General features: G+C 41.0%; 1 protein-coding gene across 2 annotated transcripts in view; it reads left to right on the forward strand.

Moving 5' to 3' along the window:
- Window positions 1–20,355, forward strand: part of Cdc42se2 (CDC42 small effector 2) — a 65,440-nt gene that overhangs the window by 19,490 nt on the left and 25,595 nt on the right. The window contains exon 2 of one of the 2 annotated variants that reach the window (XM_052197827.1): window positions 10,265–10,412. The exons of the other annotated variant lie outside the window; for it this stretch is intronic. The gene's annotated coding sequence lies outside the window, so the exon portion shown is untranslated. The remainder of the gene's footprint in view (window positions 1–10,264; window positions 10,413–20,355) is intronic. 2 annotated transcript variants of the gene reach the window in all.

Below are 20,355 nucleotides of genomic sequence, written 5' to 3' on the forward strand. Positions count from 1 at the left end.
CTTGGCTCGTGGAAGATGTTAATAATGTTTCATTTCCTTTCTGCTGTACCTATTGTGTTAAGATGTCTTGGTAGCTCTTGAAAGTTAATTGGGGTCCGGAAACTAGAAATATGTGAGATTCAGGTGGACTCATATGTATTTGTGGTGATTGTTTACTCTCTTTGTTCGAGAATGAGAGTGGTTTTTGTGCCTTTTAAAAGTTTTATGAATGGCCAGGTGGTATTGCTGCATGTTGCCTTTAATTCCATCACTCAGGAAACGGGGGTAGGTGGGTCTTTGAATTTGACTTCTAGCACTTGAGACAGGCAAATGGATATCTGTGGTACAGGGTGAGCCTGGACTGATAGTGAGTTCTGGGACAGTCTCACACTCTTGAGACTAAGCCTTTAAAAAGCAAAACAAACAAAAAACTGAGATTAAACTGTTCTGAGTTGAGCTGAGCCAAACTAGCTTGAGATGAGTTAATTATGGCTGACTAAAAGGCTGAGAAAGTAACTATTTCTGTATTTCCTTAGAAATGGAAACATTTATATTTCTTAACATTTATTCAAAATGATGTGTATTTTAATAAATTGACTCTTTTTTTTTTCTTTTTTTGGTTTTGAGACAGGGTTTCTCTGTGTAGCCCTGAATGTTCTGGAACTCACTCTGTACACCAGGCTGTCCTTGAACTCAGAAATCCACCTGCCTCTGCCTCCCAAGTGCTGGGATTAAAGGCATGCACCTGCCCTGCTTAAATTGACTCTTTTGGGAAAAAAATATATCTAAAATACGGAGGAGACAACTTTTAACTTCAATAATAATTACAAGTTTCTTTTACCAGATTTGAGAAACAATGGTGTTTTGGTTCTGAATACAGTGTGGTTCTAAGTGCATCAATGCGGGGAGTGCTGGTGGATTTAGTCACCAAACACCCTTCCAGCCTGGCCAAACTGTCAATTCTAGGATTTTCACTAAAGAATGTACTTGGGGGTAAAAAGCACTTTTCTGCTCTTTTTGGGAGGGGATGACCCCTCCCCCAATAGGCTTATGGGGAAAATTTTCATAATAGTAGATCCAGTCTGTTGAAATGTGTAAGTCAGTGCTGTTGACAGCCTTCTTTGTCTAAATAGTAATTTTATCACCAGAGAAAACCAACATTCTTCCAGCTCTGCACTCTGACACAAGAATGAAGTGTTTGTCCCTGGGATTTGCCTCTTTGGTTGGAAAGAAGTCCTGTATTTATGACCTCTCATCAGGGTTTGTCAGTAACATAGCCCCTGTCACTGCCTCTTACAGCTGAGTATTCCATGGTGTACATGCACAGCATTTTATTTTTCTGTTATCTGTTTGTGAACATTGTGAGTTTTTTCTTCACATTTCAGCCATTATGAATAATGCAGTTAAGAATATGAACATTTAACCATAGTGTGGTGATTGAGTAATGGAGGCAAACAGCTCATGAGACAGAAGTGGTCCCATAAGATCGTGATGGAGATTCTTGTTATGGTATCTGCTCTATCACCTGATTGTGGAGATGTTGTATAATATTACTGTGCTGCTGGTCATAGAGAGGTACAGAATACACAGTAATATAAGGTATATAACACTTGCTAACATAAACTATATATTTATATAAATATAAATATGTAGTTTTCATCATTAGAATATTTTTTCTACTCATATATAAAACATATAGTGTGTAAACAGCCGCGGGCAGGTCCTCAGCCAATGTTCTGGAAGGCGTTATTGTCATAGGAACTGGCAGGCATGCATGTGGTTGCTCCTGAAAACCTTGCAGAGGGAGACTGCAGACTGTGTGCACCTTCCTGTAATCCTGGTACTTGGCAGCAAAGGTGGGCAGATTGCTGATATCAACCTGGGCTGCACAGTGAGACCTTGTCTCACCGAACAACAAAAATAACCTGGTATATTTTAAAAACACACATTTATTTATGGTGTATGTGCATGCACTTGTACACATGGAGGTCAGAGTACACTTGAAGAAGTTAGTTCTACTTTCACCATGCAGATTCCTGGAATGGAACTTGGGTCAGGTCATCAGGCCTAGTAGCAAATACCTTTACTTATTTAGCCATTTCATTGGGGGGTGTGTGTGTGTGTGTGTGTGTGTGTGTGTGTGTGTGTAAAACATCCCTCTCCCTGACAGAGTTTCTCTGGTTTTCCTGGAACTTTCTCTGCATACCAGACTGGCCTTAAGCTCAGAGAGATTTTTGTGTGTGTGTGTGTGTGTGTGTGTGTGTGTGTGTGTGTGTGTGTGTGTGCCTCTTGAGTGCTGGGATTAAAGGCAAATGCCCATATACTTGGCCTGGTTTTAAATGTTTATTTTTTTCAAGATTTATTTATTTAATATGTGTGATTACACAGTTACTGTCTTCAGACATGAGAAGAGGGCATTGGATCCCATTACAGGTGGTTGTGAGCTATCATGTGGTTGCTGGGAATTGAACTCAGGACCTCTGGCAGAGCAGTCAGTATTCTTAACCACTAAGCCATCTCTCTAGCCCTAGTTTTAAAAATTTTAATTGAAATAGAATTATATCACTCTTTCTTTCTCCTTCCTCCAGCCCCTCCTAGCTACCTTTCCACAAACCTCTCTCGTATCCCCTCCTCCTGTCAAGTTGATGCTATTATCAACTCTCTTTCCCTCTCTCTTGTAGTGACAGTGTTTTGCTGTTTGAATGTATATGGCTTCAAGACTAACCAATACTTCAAGATTTTCCCCTCTCATGTTAAAATGTTCATTGATATTGCCATTGTTCCCATTTTGTTTATGCAGCCATTTCTAAGAGAGATTTGTTTCACAGCAGCCGTTCTTGTATTCTGGCTCTTACAGTTTTTTACTCCCTCTTCCATGATGTTCCCTGAGTCATAGATCCAGGAGCTGTAATGAGTATGTTTTCACTGGGGCAGGACTACCCATAGTTTCTGGATTGTATTCATTTGTGGTTTTCTGTAATGGTCTCTACTTGCTGTAGAGAGACTTCTTTGATGAGGAGTGGTCACTACACTTACCCAGGTAAGCAGGCTCTTGCAAGAAGTGGGATTGCAGGTCTAGTATTTATATTTTAAAAAGTCCTTCCAGGAACTGGAGAGTTGGCTCAGCTGTTAAGAGTACTGGTTCCTCTCCTAGAAGTCCTGGATTCAGTTCCAAGCACTCAAATGACGGCTCGCAACCATCTATAACTGTAGTCCTGTGGGATCCAATGCCCTCATTTGCTATGTAGAAATACATGGAGACAAAACGCCAATATATAAGCATGTGCTTGTCATCTCCAGCATTGCACTGGTAATTTAGATTCATAGAGAATTCAAGGGAGAATGATTGTCAGAATGCAGTAACATGATTTAAGATTGTGCATGTGCAGCTGTCCAATGAGTAGCCTGGAAAAAGTTATTGAGTTTTTAAACAGTTCTATACTTTCGAGAGGAAAAGGAACATTTTATTTATATAGGACGTTTGGCTTGTTTTTTTGGTTTCTGATACTGGGTCTCAGCAGTATACACTAAACTGGCTTTAAACTCCTGATTGTTCTGCTTTAGTCTGCTGGATGCTGGGCTTACAGATGGTTATATCACCAAGCTGGCAAGGAAACTTTTAAAACAACACCAGTTGCATCTTTATGTTAACAGAAATGTATTCAACTTAGAAAAACAGGATCGTGCAGTCTTAGGAGGTGCCTTAGTTAGGATTTCTATTGCTGTGAAGGGATACCATGACCATGGCAATTCTTTTTTTTTTTTTTTTTTTTTTTTTTAATTTTATTTGGTTTTTTTTTTTTTTCTTCGAGACAGGGTTTCTCTGTATAGTCCTGGCTGTCCTGGAGCTCACCCTGTAGACCAGGCTGGCCTCGAACTCAGAAATCCGCCTGCTTCTGCCTCCCAGAATGCTGGGATTACAGGTGTGTGCTACCACCGCCCAGCAGACCATGGCAACTCTTATAAAGGAAAATATTTAACTGGGGTTGGCTTGCAGTTTCAGAGGTTTAGTCCATCCTATCATCATGAAAAGCAAGGTGGTACACATGGTGCTAGAAGGAGATGAGAATTGTACACCTTGATCACAGGCAGCAGGAAGTGAACTTCTGAGATCTCGAAGACACACACCTCCTCCAATATAGTCACACCCACTCAGGGTCATACCTCTTAGTAGTGCCACTCCCTATGGACCTGTGGGAGTCATTTTTATTCATCACAGGAGTGTTTGTATTTTATATCGATCCACTAATTGCCATATATTATACATAAAATTACATTATACATTACAAATTACATTTTTTGTCTTGTTTTTTGAATGTTGAAATTTCAGGTATTTGTCACTGGGCCAAGTATAAGAGAAACTTTAATTCTTCTTATAGACCTTACAAATTCTTCTTAGAGACCTTATTAGACTTCTAAAATGGGGTGAAGGGATAAATAAATAAAAGCAATGCATATTTTAAACACAAGATACCTACTATAGCTTTATAGAGTCCATTCTATGGAGCAAACACTTGGTTTCAGAGAGGACAGTTGGTGGTGATAGAATTACTACATAAGAAGGATCAGGATTCAGGGTCATTCTCAAGGTACATCACATGTGTGTGGGGGATTAGGAATTCCTGGACCATGTAGGTCTCTGTATCAGCATACCCTCTTCCCCCCAAAAGGGAATGGGTGGTCTGTTAGAATTGAAGTAGTTTTGAATTGATATCTTCAAGAAGATAGGCCCATAGTTATGTCCTAGAGGCCAGGAAGTTGAAACTGGTAGATAGCTATTTGAATTCTGAATCCGGGGCCACAACTGCTGCTACTGGCAGTAACTTCTGAAGGCGGATTCTCCCACTCACCGACTCACCACTTAGTTCAGCAGTGAAGCATGTGAGCCTAACTTCTGCTGCCCACTCTCAGGAGCAGCGTATTCAGCTCTGTTTACATCCTAGATAAATTAAGTACAAGAGGAAAGTCTGGAAAATGTAGGGGATTTTTTTTGGTGGTTGTTACCTTTTTTTTTTTTTCCCCTTGAAGTACAGGAAGGAATGTATTCTAGGGGAGCATGAGTATCCTTCTGCTTTGGTTACAAGGCTTTGCATGTAGTGTATTTTGAAGGTGGTAAGATTCAAAACATTTCAGCATATGTTCTGAAATGTTATACTAAATATGAACCATTAATTTTGTTGTTTATATAAAAAAAATTTCAGGCCTAATGTTTTTCAGTTGCAAGTAAGCTAGTGTTTGTAAAAACCTTTTATAGTGTGTTTTCTGTTTGTAGTGAATGGTGGAAGGATGCCTAGGGATGGAACTGTATAATCTTTATTTTTTTCTCTTACTGTTGGATTGTGTGTGTGTGTGTGTGTCTGTGTCTGTCTGTCTGTGTGTGTCTGTGGGTATGCATGTGTCACAGCATGAATGAGAGGAGGCAGGGCCTTTTGTTCATAGGCTGGTTGGCTGGTGAGTTTTCTTGGGATTCTCCTATTTCTGTAGGAACACAGGATCAGAGATATATTACCTTTCCTGGCTTTTCTTGGGTACTAGGAATTCAAACTCAGCTCCTCGTGCTTGTGCAAAGCCTTTTTTGCTCAACCATCATTACTTGCTATGTTTTTTTTTTAAATTTAGTTTATCCTTATTATCTTGCTGAAATGAAGTTGTAGTAATTTTTAAAAATACTGTGTATGTGTGTGTGTGTGAGGGGGAGTAATACTTGGGAGGAGGCTCTCCTCAGAGGAGAAGGGGAGGGTGAGGATCTGTGTGAGAGGGTATTTGGAGGAGAGGGGGGCTGATATTGGGATGTAAAGTGAATAAATAAATTAATTAATTTTAAAAATGTAAAAAATAATGTGCAACAGGCTATATGTGGTGGTGGCACATAACCTTTAATGTCAGTACTCTGAGGCAGAGGCAGATGGATCTCTCAGTGTGAGGCCAGTCTGGTCTACAGATCAAGTTCCAGAACAGCCAAGGCTACACAGAGAAATCCTGTCTCAAAAATAAGATCGTGCCGGGCGGTGGTGGCACACACCTTTAATCCTAGCACTTGGGAGGCAGAGGCAGACAGATTTCTGAGTTCGAGGCCAGCCTGGTCTACAGAGTGAGTTCCTGGACAGCCAGGGCTACACAGAGAAACCCTGTCTCGAAAAACCAAATAAAAAAAAAAATAAGATCGTGCACTAGGAATGAGCAAGTCTTACCCAGACTAGATTGGGTATTTGCTTCTAAGATTCGTTTTATTTTATGTTTATGAGGATTTTGCATCAGATCGTCTGGAACTGGAGTTAAGATAGGTGTGGAGCACCACAAGGAGGTTGGAAGTTGAATTTGAGTGCTCAGGAAGAACACGTGCTGTTAACTGCTGAGCCGTCTCTCCAGCCTCGTGTCCTAGGTTGTTATCATTACTCAGTTTAAACATTTCTCTAACAGTGCTTTAACAGGGAACTAAAAGCTCATTTTAGTGTGTTCTTCTTCATGCCCTCCCATGCTTCATGGAACCGTTTCATGACTGTGTATGGTTTTTTAAAAAATATTTGTTTGTTTGTTTATTATAGATAAGTACACTGTAGCTGTCTTCAGACACACCAGAAGAGGGCATCAGATATTATTACAGATGATTATGAGCCACCATGTGGTTGCTAGGCTTTGAACTCATGACCTCTGGAAGAACAGTCAGTGCTTTTAACCGCTGAGCCATCTCTCCAGCCTGACTGTGTGGTTTTGATATGCTGTGTGTCTTGTGTGTCTGCTGTGTGTGATGGTGCTTACACCATGGCTCCTCAGGGGTTCTAAGGAAAATCTAGTGCATGCCAGTAATGGGTTCATGAATGTTCTTTGGGTGAGTACATTAAAATGTAGTTTTAACTGACAGGGAAATGATTAAAAATATTTGATTCTTACAAAATATAATGGAGTAAGTAACTATACTGACTAGAATTGAATAAATAAGACTATTGAGTTTTCTTTCCAGAGTGCCCCATTACACTAGGATCCAGTGCTGTTTTAGCACATGCTGTTTTTGTGATCAACAATTAGTGGTTTTGGTACTTAGCATTATACACATTTCTGAAAATCTTTTCTGAAAAGATTGTGATCATGTGTCAAGCATTGAAATGGCCCAGCTTTCCATGGAAGTCAATCTTGATACTAATTATCAATCTGCAGCGAGTAATTAGTTTTAAATAGAAAAATTGCACATTTAAAAAGTGTTCAGTTTGATAAACTTTGCCATATATATGGCCATGAATTGATACCTCATTTCAGTTACTGAAAATCTGAGGCTGGGAACAGTGGGCCAGAGCTTGCCTGGGTGCCCAAGGCTGTGGTGTGACCCTAGCACCACAAAACACACTATAATGAGAATATCTGTCACCCCAAAAGTACAAAAGTATGGTTTCAGTCTTTGTGATCTTCTTCATTGCCTCCCTACACCTATTGCCAGACAGCTGATGCTGATACATCTGCTCTTTGTTACCAGAAATTAGTTTTTGTTTTCTAGTATTTATATAAATGGATTTTATAGCATTCTCTCTCTCTCTCTCTCTCTCTCTCTCTCTCTCTCTCTCTCTCTCTCTCTCTCTGTGTGTGTGTGTGTGTGATTCATATGTTAATATATAAAGGCCAAAGGTATGTTATTTTTCTTTGTCACTCTATCTTTAAAAATTACATTTACTAATTTATTGTGTGTGTGTGTGTGTGTGTGTATGGGCGTATGGTATATATATGCATATGTGTGGAGATCAGAGGACAATTCGAAGGAATTGGTTCCCTTTCACTATGAGGATGTCTGAGGTTGAACTTAGATGTGACAGCAAGTGGCCTTACCCAGTGAGCCATCTCACTACCCCTTTGTTGTATATTTTGAGGCAGTTTCTCAGAGAACCTGGAGCTTGGCATTTGGCTATCCTGACTGGCTGGCAAGCCCCCCGAATCCACATGTCGTGGCACCCCCACTCCTGGGGTTAGAGATGTGTGTCGCTGCATCCAGCCTGTGTGTGCTGGCCGTCCATACTCAGGCCTCCATTCTTGTACGGCAGCCCTTTTCTTTACCTGCTGTAAGCATCTCCATAACCCTATAGCACTTCATTCATTGTTACAACCAGGCATGTTCAACCTACTTTTTTTTTGTTGTTGTTGTCCTCTGCAAAGTTCATCATTGAGAACCTGGTAGCTCGCTCACACACACACACACACACACACACACACACACACACACACACACGCACACGCACACACACACACACACACAATCTTATACTGTGTTAAGTCACTTTGCAATTCTGTATTGGGTTGCATTCATAGCTATCCTAAGGCTTATGTGGTACATGGTTGCAAATGCCTGAATGAAGGTATATTCCTGTTTATCCATTTACCTATCTACAGGCAATTGGGGTTGTTTCCTGGGTTTTGCTGTTTGGGGGCGGGGGAAGAGACTTTAAATAAAGAGTGTTTTTTCCTTTTTTTTTCTTTTTTGAGACAGGGTTTCTCTGTGTAGCCCTGGCTGTCTTGGAACTCACTCTGTAGACCAGACTGGCCTTGAACTCAGAAATCCACCTGCCTCTGCCTCCCAAGTGCTGGGATTAAAGGCGTGCGCCTCCACCATCTGGCTAAGAGTGATTTTTCTGAATTAGGTAATACTTATAATCATAAAAGATCTAGAGTTTTGTCTGACTGAGGATTGAGTATTTTAAGACAAAATAGGAAAGTACAGTAGGGTTCCATCTCCTACTCTGTCCTTATTGGGTGTAGTCTCATCTGCTGGCAGCCTGTGTGTGGCTGGAGTCCGGCTGCTTGCTATTGGGTGAGACTGAACTGCTTGTTCTGCCAGTCAGTTAGGTTTTCTGTTCATTTACATAGTGAGTTATGTGCATTTCCTTAATATTTTAAAAATTTATAAACTTTTATTTGTTAAAAAACTTTGCAAATAAAAACATTACTCACCAAAATTAGCCAGACCCAAGCTGTATACAATCTAATGTATTTTGTAGTATAGGAACTAAGAGTATAGTCAATCCTCAGAGGATTGACTTTTTTTTTCTTATTCATTTTATCATGTTACAAATAAATTGCTGTAAATAGTTTTACAGATGTACACTTTTGCTTTTTTAGATAAATATGTAGGAATGCAATGGCTGCATTGTATGACTGTTTGTGTGTATATTTTTAAAGGAACTACAAAATTAAAAAAAGACTAGTTATGCATTTCAAGCTTGTAACCAGCAGCATTTGGAAGGCAAAATGTGCTGTTTTTACTTTTGCTGTAGTTTTTGGTACTAAAGTTAAATCCAGGCCCTTGTGCATACAAGGCAAGCCCCCGCCTACCACAGTTGAACATACAGACTGTTTCAACAAAGCTGTTGAGTCTAGGGAGGAATTGTCTGTTTGAATGACTGGAATTGGAAGAGAATGACTTCTTGTGGCAGTGCTTTTAGGGGTGAAGACATTGGGTGGATAGTGATGGCGTGAGTTAATGGTGTTCCTGGCTAGCAAGAGTGAGGAAGCAGTGGGTAGGTAGGTCACAAGTTGAGCTTGTGCATGCTAGATCTGAGGCCCATTGTTGCTTAGTTCGATATGTGTTTATATGGATGTTTGTGTATGAAGAAATTGCTTAGCTTTAATATAGGCTTGGTCACACAGCTGCTTATTTTCAGAATTAGAACTCAAATCTGCAGCTTTCTGACTCAGGGTTCATGTAATAAGGAGAACACATTTGACGTTGACAGTAATACAGCGTTCTCTGTGATCTATTAAAAATACATAGCAGAGTTTGAAAGTTCAGATGCTTATCAGGTCCAGACAGGTAACTGTGAACTAAGTTACAGTGGAGAGAGTGGCAGGAGGTATCTGTGGAGAGCCACCACCACGCCCAATGGTGGCTGTTAAGTCAGTCTGATAGTGCTCTGTGTAGGAACAGACCTTAGGTTGTTTGATTTCATTTTTCAAGAGAGATTAGAAATCTGACTTTTTTTGTGAAGTCTTCAGATTTGTCGATGTAGGAAGGTGGAGTGTGTATCCATGGAAGACTCGTCACCTGCATTCTGTGCAGTGGGCAACCATTGGTCTGAGTTATACCTTGCATAGGATGGAAGCAACAATCAGTTTATTTGATGAGAAAAGGGTGGTGACTCTGTAATAAGCACATTACAGGCATTAATAAGTAGGCTGTTTGTTTAAACATGGTGCTTAGGTGTGCGCTAGCGTTTGAGTTCAGTTTTCATCTGTATCAGCTAATTCTACATAGAGGGAGAATGGCTCCCTGCAGCTTTGCCTCCTAACTGCATGCTTTTGTTTTCAGATAGGGCCAGTGCTGAGTGAAACGCCAAAACCAAAAGAGAAGAAGTCTTCAAGGAACAACTTCTGCTAATGAGTCTGCAGAGTTGCCCGTGTGTGTCTTTCAGCAGTCTCCATTCAGAGAGCTGAGTGAGTGGCCCCATTGATGAGTGGTAAGTCTGTCCACCGATGGCTAGATACCGAAATGATGCCCATAGAGCCAGTCTACTTTGTGTTCTTAGCACTCACCAGCAGTCAGTTCATCTTGGCGTTCTCCCCTGCAGTGTTAGTGTGCGGATTTAGAGTGTGGCGTTGCTCCTCAGGTTAAGCGGAGCCTTCCATGGCCTGTGGTTTTCTCTTCACTCTCAGCGATGGTTGTTTATCATCTCGTGGTCGTCTTCTCGTTAGTCACAATACATAACACATTTCATCAGTTTAATCAGCCAGTGGTAGTTGTCTATTCTTCAAGCCATTTTAATAGCCTGATCTTAATTATTAAATATCTACCAGAAGCTAGGTATGGTGGAGTATGCCTTTAATTGTAGCACTTGGGAGGCACAGGCTGCCTTGTCTATATAGTGAGTTCCAGGATAGCCAGGACTACATAGAGACCCTTTCTCAAGAAAGAAGGGGAGGAACGGAGGGAGGGAAGGAAAGGGAAAGGGGGAAGGGGAAGGGGAAGGGAAGAAAAGACCTGGAAAATTTCCTCTGCATAGAAGCATGTTATTCTCTCTACTGTGTGATCCAGAGCATAACAGAGTGAGGACGGCTGAGGCCAGGTGTGAGATAAGAGACCCTTCCAGCACAGGCTCAGGTTAGAGAGCACAGACCCCCTCTGGGAGGAAGGGTGTTTCCCACCATACAGTCAACACCGCAGTAACAGGAACTTGTGAGTTTTAGAGAGTTTTTTTGGCTAAGCACTTTAAATAGAAATACTGTTTCTTTAAAATAAAGGGGAACTTAAATCTGGCAACTATATCAACCTTTTAAAAATAGAATGTACTAAGGGCAATACTGATTATAAGGAAAAAAATGCAAGTATTTTAAAGTTCTTTTGCAAGAGCTGGACAGCTGTAAGAATCGAAAAGCGGAGGGCAAGCAGTTGTTTAACATGAATCTGACCGTGTTAAAGACACCAGAGTCACTGGTTCCGCTTTGATTACAGCAGATAAAATGCCAGTAATTGTGTGTTTAGATCTGGGTCTCACTGAGCCTTTCTCTGACCTGAAGCGTGTGTGTAGTCAGGTCCTCTGGGGAGAGCGTCCCCCACTCTCCTTTCCTGCCTTCTCATACTGTAAGTGCATTGCCGGGGAACAGACTACAGTAGAGTCCCAGGAATGTTCCCAGCCTAAATTCCTGCCTTTAAAACCATTGGTATTCTAAGGTTCTTCATGCTACAAAAATTCTAGTGCCTTACCAACTGCATAATAAAACTGAAACTATTGCTTAATAAAAGTCTGGTCTTGGTTTTTACTTTGCTGTTGAGTATTTATCTGTTTATATTCAGTTGAAAATAACTAATCTTCATACATTTACATTAATGTTTCTTGGAAACTCAGTCATAAATTGCATCTCATAAGCCAGGCCAGCAGTTGTTAAGAATTTTATTGAGAGAGGCACAGGGCATGCAATCCTAATGAAAATGGAGACTAAACCCATCCATAAAATTCTCCTCCCAGCAGCTGTCAGGGCCCTTAGTAGCATAGCAAAGCGAGAGGATCCTTTCAGTTTCCCGTGTCTGTTTGTGAAATTACTCTTGGTTGTTAGCACTGAGTCTTTTCCCCCAAGTGCTTACTCTTTAGAATACTGTTTCTCATGACAAATCCAAGCAGGAGAGTGACTGTCGCTCATGGCCACATCCCTGATTTTATACTCATTTGAAAAATAATCTGCTAGGTTAAGGTTCATTGCTGAGCAATGTTCTCTGTCATGACTTCTTACACTTCACAAGGCTGAGCGTCTGCCTTTGTCTTGGTGTTTAAGTTGGCAGAAAGGGATGTGAGTGTTGTGTGCCCTGGGAAGGGAAGGGTGGAGCATAATCCTCACTGTGAGTTTTGAGAAGAGATAATGAAATCCTTTATATCCTTTTCCAAAGACCAGCATTTCAAAGACCCCATTTTAATAAGAATTGGTTGTGCAGCTGCAGCCCTGGCAACAGGACCTGGGTGAGAAGAATTGGGGCAAATTTCCAGAAACAGGCCTCAGTGGTCTCCTGTGGAGCTGTGCTAATGAAACAGTTGAAAACATAAAGCATTCATAGGAATAAGCCTAGTACTTTGTGTTATATAGAAGACATTGGAATCTTCCACATATATTTTAATATTTAAAAGCTACCACATATATTTTAATATTTAAAAGCTACAAAAGCTGTCATAAGCTATTTATTCAAGAGTGTTATAGTCTTAGTATAAAAAAGTCTATCCTTTAAGTTAATATTTCTGTGAATTATGTCTAAAACATAATTGTTGCTGCCCATTTTTGGTGAAGTCCAGATGTTTTCAAAACATGGAACCAGATTTACCAGATGTTTTAAAGATAAGATTTGCTGCTGAAGAAACTGCTTAATACTTAAGAGCACTAGATCTTGGTTCATGGCAGCACACAACATTCTGTAATTCAACTTTCAAGGGATCAGATGCTTTCTTCTGGTTTTTGTGGATACCAGGCACACATAGTGCACAGACATATATGCAGGTAAAACATTCATACACATAAAATAAAAATAAATATCTTTAAAAAGCGCAAGCAAGATTTTAGGTTTATTTTTAATAATGTTAGGTTTTAAATAGCCAGATTATTTTCATATAAATTTCCTGTGATTGTTGCACTTCTAGGATGCTTTTAGGTAATACAATTTGTTAAACGTGTTCTTTTAACACTGACATGGTTGTAAAAGCTGTCATTAAGCCATAATAGGATAACTACTTGGCTACTTGACATTAGTTTGTACTTGGGTTTTTGTTTGTTATCCTGTTTTAAGAAGTATTTCAGTGAAGAATTTTTATGCATGTGGGTTTGTTTTTTTTGCTTTCTTTTGAGTTCTTTATAGATTACAAAATTCAGGTTGCTTTCATAAAAGGACTGAAATTCACATATATGTGGTTGCCAGTGCCTTAGTTACTTTTCTATTGCTGTGAAGAGACCCCACCATCAAAGCAACTTTCAGAGGCATTTGTTTGGGGTGCATGGCTTCAGAAGGTTAGAGTTTAAGACTGGGTAGTGAATGGAAAGGAGCAGGTGACTGGAGCAGCAGCTGACACACAACTTGAACCCCAACAGGAGGCAGAGAGCAAACTAGGAGTGGCACTAGTCTTTTGAAACCTTAAAGTCTGTCCCTAGTGACACCTCCTTGAGCAAGGTTACACCTCTTAATCCTTTCCAAACAGATCCATCATCTGGGGGACAAGTATTCAAACATGAGCCTGTGAGCCTGTGGGGCTGTTCTCAGCCACCTCAGACATTTTCCCTGCTCCCTTCCCAAATTATTGTTTAAAGTAGAATACATATGAAACAGTAGTTGCCATTTGGACTTTAGGGTTTTTTTTGTTTGTTTTTTGTTTTTGTTTGTTTGTTTTGTTTTTTTTGAGCAGGTTGTAGATTGGTTTTTGGTTTTTAAGACAGGGTTTCTCTGTGTGGACCTGGCTATCCTAGAACTCAGTCGGTAGACCAGGCTGGCCTGGAACTCGTGAGATTATAGGTGCACGCCAACATCACCTGGTAAAAAATAGTTTTAATGTATATTTGAGCACAGCATTAAGAAAGATCAAGAGAGACATGTGAAGAAATACAGTAGTATACCTTCCATGGGCGTCCCTAGATAGTGTCCAAACATTTCTTTAATTAGAAGCAGTGAACATTTTAAATTTGTCATCTTCCCCTGTGGGTTTTATATTTGATCCTTTTTAATTTCTCTCCTGAAAATCCATGAGTTTTATTTTTGGCTAGTACCCTCAAGAATCTCTCAAAAGTCAAAAGTTTCCCATTTAGTCTTTACGTACAGTGTAACTAGCCTGAACAAAGCAGGCGTGATGGGGTTGCAGGCTCCTGACGGGTCTGGTCACGTACGTGCGTGCGTGCGTGCGTGCGTGCGTGCGTGCGTGCGTGCGTAGGCCATAGGAGGATCATCAGGCTCAATGTTCTCTATTTCCCCCTTATTCCCCTGAGGCAGTCTTTCACTGAACTTGCTGATTTTGTAGGTTAGCTGGTCAGCAAACCCCATCAGTTTGCTTGTCTTCACTCCGCTCAGTGCACAGGTCACAGGTGTGTGGGCCTTTTCCATGGGCGTAGGGGATTGCCTTAGGTCCTCATGCTTGCACGGCATATACGCTTATCCTCTGAACTGCCCCCCCCCCCCCCCCCCGTCCCCTAAAAGTGATTTTCTTTGGGGGGACAGGGTCTCACAAGTTCACAGCTTGCCTTAGCCTCTGGAGTGCCATCACTCCCTTCTGACTGTAGGCATAAGCTGTCACACTTCCTCAGAGATCAGTGCCTATTCCTCTCCCTGTTTGTCCTTTCCCTTCTCTTTAAGAAACGAGTTAGAGATCGCACAAGCCAAGATGGTAGGCACTCTGTAGACGCTGCCTATCAGTTACCTGTTTCAACTATGCAGTTAATTTTGGTAATATAATTGGATGCAGATTTTTGTTAAAAACATATAACTTAAGCCTGGTGGTGGTGGTGGTGGTGGTGGTGGTGGTGGTGGTGGTGGTGTGTGTGTGTGTGTGTATACAGTTGCTACCATGGAGACTAAGGTGGGAATATAGCTCAAGGCCAGGAGTCCAGGCCAGTCTAGGTAAGACAGCTGAAGCCTCACGATAAAGAACGAAGGAGGGACGAGGAGACGGGTAGCACTAGGAAGAGGATGGTGTCCGAGTGAAGGGGCTGGGGAGAGGAGGGCTGGGTGGTTACACAGGACCTCCGTTCTATTCCTAGCACCCATGTGGTAGCTTACAACTCTGCATCATTCCAGTTCCTGAGAATCCAGTGCCCTTTTCTGATCTCTTAGGCAAAACACTCATATACATAAAACAGTAAATAGAAAAACACTTTAATTTGAAAAATGTTTAAAGTAAGAGAATTCTTTACAGAGGGTGGTATAATTCCGTTGTCACAGATTATTTTATTTTATTTTTTAAAAGTTTCCATCTAAAAACTCATTTGACAGCTGAAAATGCCTTATTTATTGGAGGAAAATATCAAGTTGACAAGTCTGAGGGACTTGGCACCAAGCACATGGGAATGAGGTATAGGCCCAAATGATCTTGTGTCTCTCGGGAGTAATCTGAAGCAGGTTAAAGCTGCCCTCCACCTCGCCTTGTTTACCCCAGATAAGCCACTGCAGTTGGTGTTGAACTGGCTTTCCTATCCCAAGGGACTGATAGGGACTTCTGTGCCTGGCCAAGAGGCTGGGCTACACACACAGCTCGGTTATGAGGCCTGCTCCATTATGTCCTCTTGCTCGGTAGATGTGCTAGGAGTAGCTCGACATTGAATGTCATTCCTTTCTAAACCTTCATGCCTCAGACATCCGGAGCCTTCTGTTTTTAGATTAGAAAATGTGACAAATCAATTTAGTACAGAGTTGTTTTAGTGAGACTTATTAATTGATAAAGTAACCAAGTTAGATTTAGTAGTTCAACTATCTACTGAGAGTTTTCTGTTGTACACTTAATATATGCTGTGGCATATAAATTGTGTATACATTTAAAATACTTTGGAAGATATTAGGAAATTGCTTTAGAAAAGAAGTATTAACTTAACTGGTTTATTTTTTCCCCTACCTTGATACCAGTTTTGTTTTATTTTCTCTTTTAAAAATAAATGTAAATAGACACTTTTTAATATATGTTGCTCAATCTAAGAGAGGGAGCCTGACCAGAAAAGGCTGTGACCACATTCTACTCAGGGTAGCACTGAGAAGGCCAAAGGGAAAATGGTAACGAGGGCAACAATAGTAACATAGCAACAGTAATGAAAACCAGTTACATAGGAAAGGTGTTAAACCACACCGCTCTGTAACGTCCCAACCACATTTCTAGGCAGTCTGTATTTACTTACTGAATCCTTATGTGTACCAAAGAGATAGGAAACCATTTCATAGAACAGCAAAATAAGTATTCAAAGATCAAATATTCTGCAGCTGTAAGCCAATTTGTTTGTGACATATTGATATGTAGCACAGGCTGGCCACCACTAACACTAGCACTGGCCAGCTGTTATAATTCTAAACCACCATTACATGTTCCTTTCTAACCTTTTCTCTGCATACCAGAGCTCAGTGTGAATAGATGTATCCTGTCCATGTGGTACACTAATTCTAAGCCAAGGAATTAAGTTAACATTCATACTTGAATTTAGGCATTTTACTTGTGGTTATCTAAACAATAGTAAATGCAAATTGCTCTTTACAGAGCCCTGGGCTCACACAGGAAAAACAAGCCTCCGGTCATGATTAATTCACAAAAAAGTTAAAAGTCAAACTTTGCAGTGATAGACTGATTCTAAAGTGTATGTGGAAATAGGAGGAGCCCAGAAATGGATGGGATTTGAAAACCAGCAGTAAAAGCAGGCACTTCTGTTCCCAACCGCAGGTCTCACCTCAGTGGAGCTGGAGGTTCAGGGGGCACAGATTGGACTACAACTTGGATTACAGACACAAAGCGAAACCTAGGAATTCTAGAGTAAATAGACAATCTATGTGACTTTTCTTAGGCAGAACGCAAATAATAAAAGATAGAGTTGATGCATCAGAGTTCATGCAAGCTAGATTCTCCAAAAGACATTTGTATGAAAGAAAAAGATCAGGAAAAAAATACTCATGTATGTAGTGGGCAGGGGACTTATTCTAGAGTATATAAAGAATTTGGTCTAATTAAAGTGAAATTAAGATTACAGTAATAGAACATAATTAAAATTTAAGAAATGGGCATTTGGGATCTGAAGAGGTGGCTCAGATTTGGTCCTCACTTCTGTGCAGTTCACAACCTTCTGAAGCTCAGAGCTTCTGGACCCTGCAGTTCAGAGCACCTGCACGCACATACTCACATGGGGACACATATATACACATAGTTAGAAATAACAAAAATATATCTTTTAAAATGTGCAGAAGATCTGAAAATACAGACCCAAGCAAGGTGTGTGAATGTCAACAAACATGAAACTATTTAATGGGGCTAGAAGGGTGGCTTAACAGCCAAGAGTGCTTGCTTCTCTTCTGTCCAGTTCCTGGTGGCACGTAACCACCTGTGACTCTAGATTCAAGGGATCTGCAGGTACTTAGACACACACAGCATTTTTTATTCACATGGATGCATACAAAGATAATACGATTTTTTTAAGAAAGAAAATATAGGGGCTAGAGAGATGGCTCAGTGGTTAAGAGCACAGACTGCTCTTGCAGAGGTCCTGAGTTCAATTTCCAGCAACCACATGGTGGCTCACAATCATCTGTAATGGGGTCTGGTGCCCTCTTCTGGTGTGTCTGAAAAGAGCAATGGTGGTGTACTCCTGTGCATAAAAGAAATCAGTAAATCTTTAAAAAAGAAAAAAAGTCAGTGCTCTTACCCGCTGAGCCATCTCTCCAGCCCCAGTTACAGTGTATTCACATATAATAAATAAATAAATCTTAAAAAAAAGACAGACAGACAGACAGACAGAAAGAAAGAAAGAAAGAAAGAAAGAAAGAAAGAAAGAAAGAAAGAAAGAAAGAAATAAATTCGTATTCTTGGTTACTAGGAAAGGGTAAATTAGACCAGAGGGACACTACTGGACACCATAATGAGTAAGAGGGGTGCTGACCAGAGCATAGAGAATGGCAGGATGTGAAACAGTGGGACTCTCACACATGGCTGTAGGAAGGGTAAGTGATAAAACCAGTTTGCAAAAGTGGCGGACAGTTTCTTAGAAAGTAAAATTCATACTGTGCTTGAAGTTTGATGTAGGATTTCCACTCCTCTGTTTCCCCCCAAAATAAAAACTCTTTACAGACACTTGTCAGCATATATATGTACATGATTTAAAACTTAAAAATTTACACTCATCTGTCTGTCTGTCCATTCATGCATTCATTTGCTTAGTGTAGATAGTGCCCACAGAGGCCAGAAAGGGGTGTTGGGTCCCCTGGAGCTGGAGGCACAGGCACTGCCCAACATAGTACTGAGAGTTGAACTCTGCAAGCCATTTTTAACCACAGAGTCCTCTCTCCAGCCCCCTTAAATACTGAGCATAGCCTGTTATCCATTTACATGAATCAGTGGGAAGACTAGTGTGTACCTCGTCATTTCAAGCGTGAGGAAAATACCATTTCCATAATTGCATGCACTCCTCTCTACTCTTTGAGACTAGTTCAGTAACAGTGGCTTCTTTGGTCTTTGGTTAACCACACAGAAGTGGACCTGTTAATATGTACAGTTGGAAACTCTAAGAGATGTTACAAATCAAGTTCAAAGAACAATTTCAAGCTGGGCGTGGTTGCCATTCCTATAGATTTAGCATGTAGGAAGTGGACCAGAGGGCTGGAGAGATGGCTCAGCAGTTAAGAGCACTGACTGCTCTCCTAGAGGTCCTAAGTTCAATTCCCAGCAACCACATGGTGGCTCACAACCATCTGTGATGGGATCTGATGCCCTCCTCTGGTGTATCTGAAGACAGCAACAGTGTACTCATAAATAAATACATCATAAGAGTTCAGGGTCACTTGGGCCACATAAGACCCTATCTCAAAAGGCGGAAAACAGGGGGCTTGAGAGATGGCTCCAATAGCAAAGTGTTTGCTGTGCAAGCATGAGAGACCAAGTTTAGTCCCCAGCCTTCTGTAAAAGCCACAGGGTACAGCAGTGCCTGCCTATAATCTCAGAGGTAAGGATCCTATTCTTTGGGCTCCCCTGGCAACCAATCTAGTTGAGTTCATAAGCTCCAGGTTCTGTAAAAGATGTTCCTTAAAAAAATATGATGGTGTATGACTGAAGACACCTGATGTAACTTGGCCTTTCCTGTAATGTGGAAAACAGGAGTCTAGGGAGATAGATTAATTGGTAAGGCAAGGACCGAAGTTTGATTCTCCAGAACCCACATTAAAAATATGGGACTGGAGAGGGCTTGGGTTAAGAGCATTTGCTACTTTTCTAGAGAACCCCAAGCTCAGTTCTTAGCACCCACATGGAAGCTCACAGCCACCTGTGATTCCAACCCACGGGGATCTAGTGCCTTTTCCTGGCCTCTGTAGGTACCAGGTAGGCATGCCCAGTGCACATACACACATGTAAGCAAAATACTTGTACATGAAAGAATTAAACCTTAAAAATAGAACCATGGGCACGGTGGCACCCACGTACTGGTGTTTACTGTCCAGACAGGCCAGTTTGAGATCTTGTCACTCACCACACCCTCCAAACACAGAAGATAGCTCCTGAGGAATGACCCCTGAGCTTGACCTCTGACCTTTACATGCACATCCCCACAGCCAAGCATCCACACACATATGTGGTGAAACATTAAAAACAACAGCAGAAAGAACCTGAAAACACAACCATTTGAAGCTAGAGTTAGTTTGTGCTCATGTTGGCTGCGAATGAGCTGTATTGATAAGTCATTCCTGTCACTGATACCTTTGCACTTCTGTAGGAAACAACTTTGGCGTTTGGTGTAAGTTAGGTGCCCTTTCCTCCTAATTTTTACCCAACCCTTCAATGTTACTACTATGGGTTTTCATCTTTGCTTGATTCTTTGCATTTTCATTTCTGATCCTCATCAGTTCATTTGACCAACTGTTCATTACATTTCCTGTTGTTACTTATATCTTATTTAAACATTCGGGCACTTAAAATAATTACGTAGGACTGGAGTGGTAGCTCGGTGTTAGGAATGCTTGATGTTCTTAGAGAGTTTGCTACCCGGCACCGGGTCTATCTAATAGCTTACACCCATTTGTAACTTTAACTCCAAGGAATCTGGCACTTTCTTCTGGCCTCTGTAAGCACTGTGCACATCACACACAGAGGAAGTAGAGAGGAAGAGGGATTATAGAGATGGTTCAGTGGTTAAGAATATTCACCGCTCTTCTAGAGGGCCCAGGTTCAGTTCCTAGCACCTACATGGCAGCTCACAACCATGTGTAAC

This window comes from Apodemus sylvaticus, chromosome 10, assembly GCF_947179515.1.
Source record: "Apodemus sylvaticus chromosome 10, mApoSyl1.1, whole genome shotgun sequence".
In the NCBI taxonomy this organism is placed as follows: Eukaryota; Metazoa; Chordata; class Mammalia; order Rodentia; family Muridae; genus Apodemus; species Apodemus sylvaticus.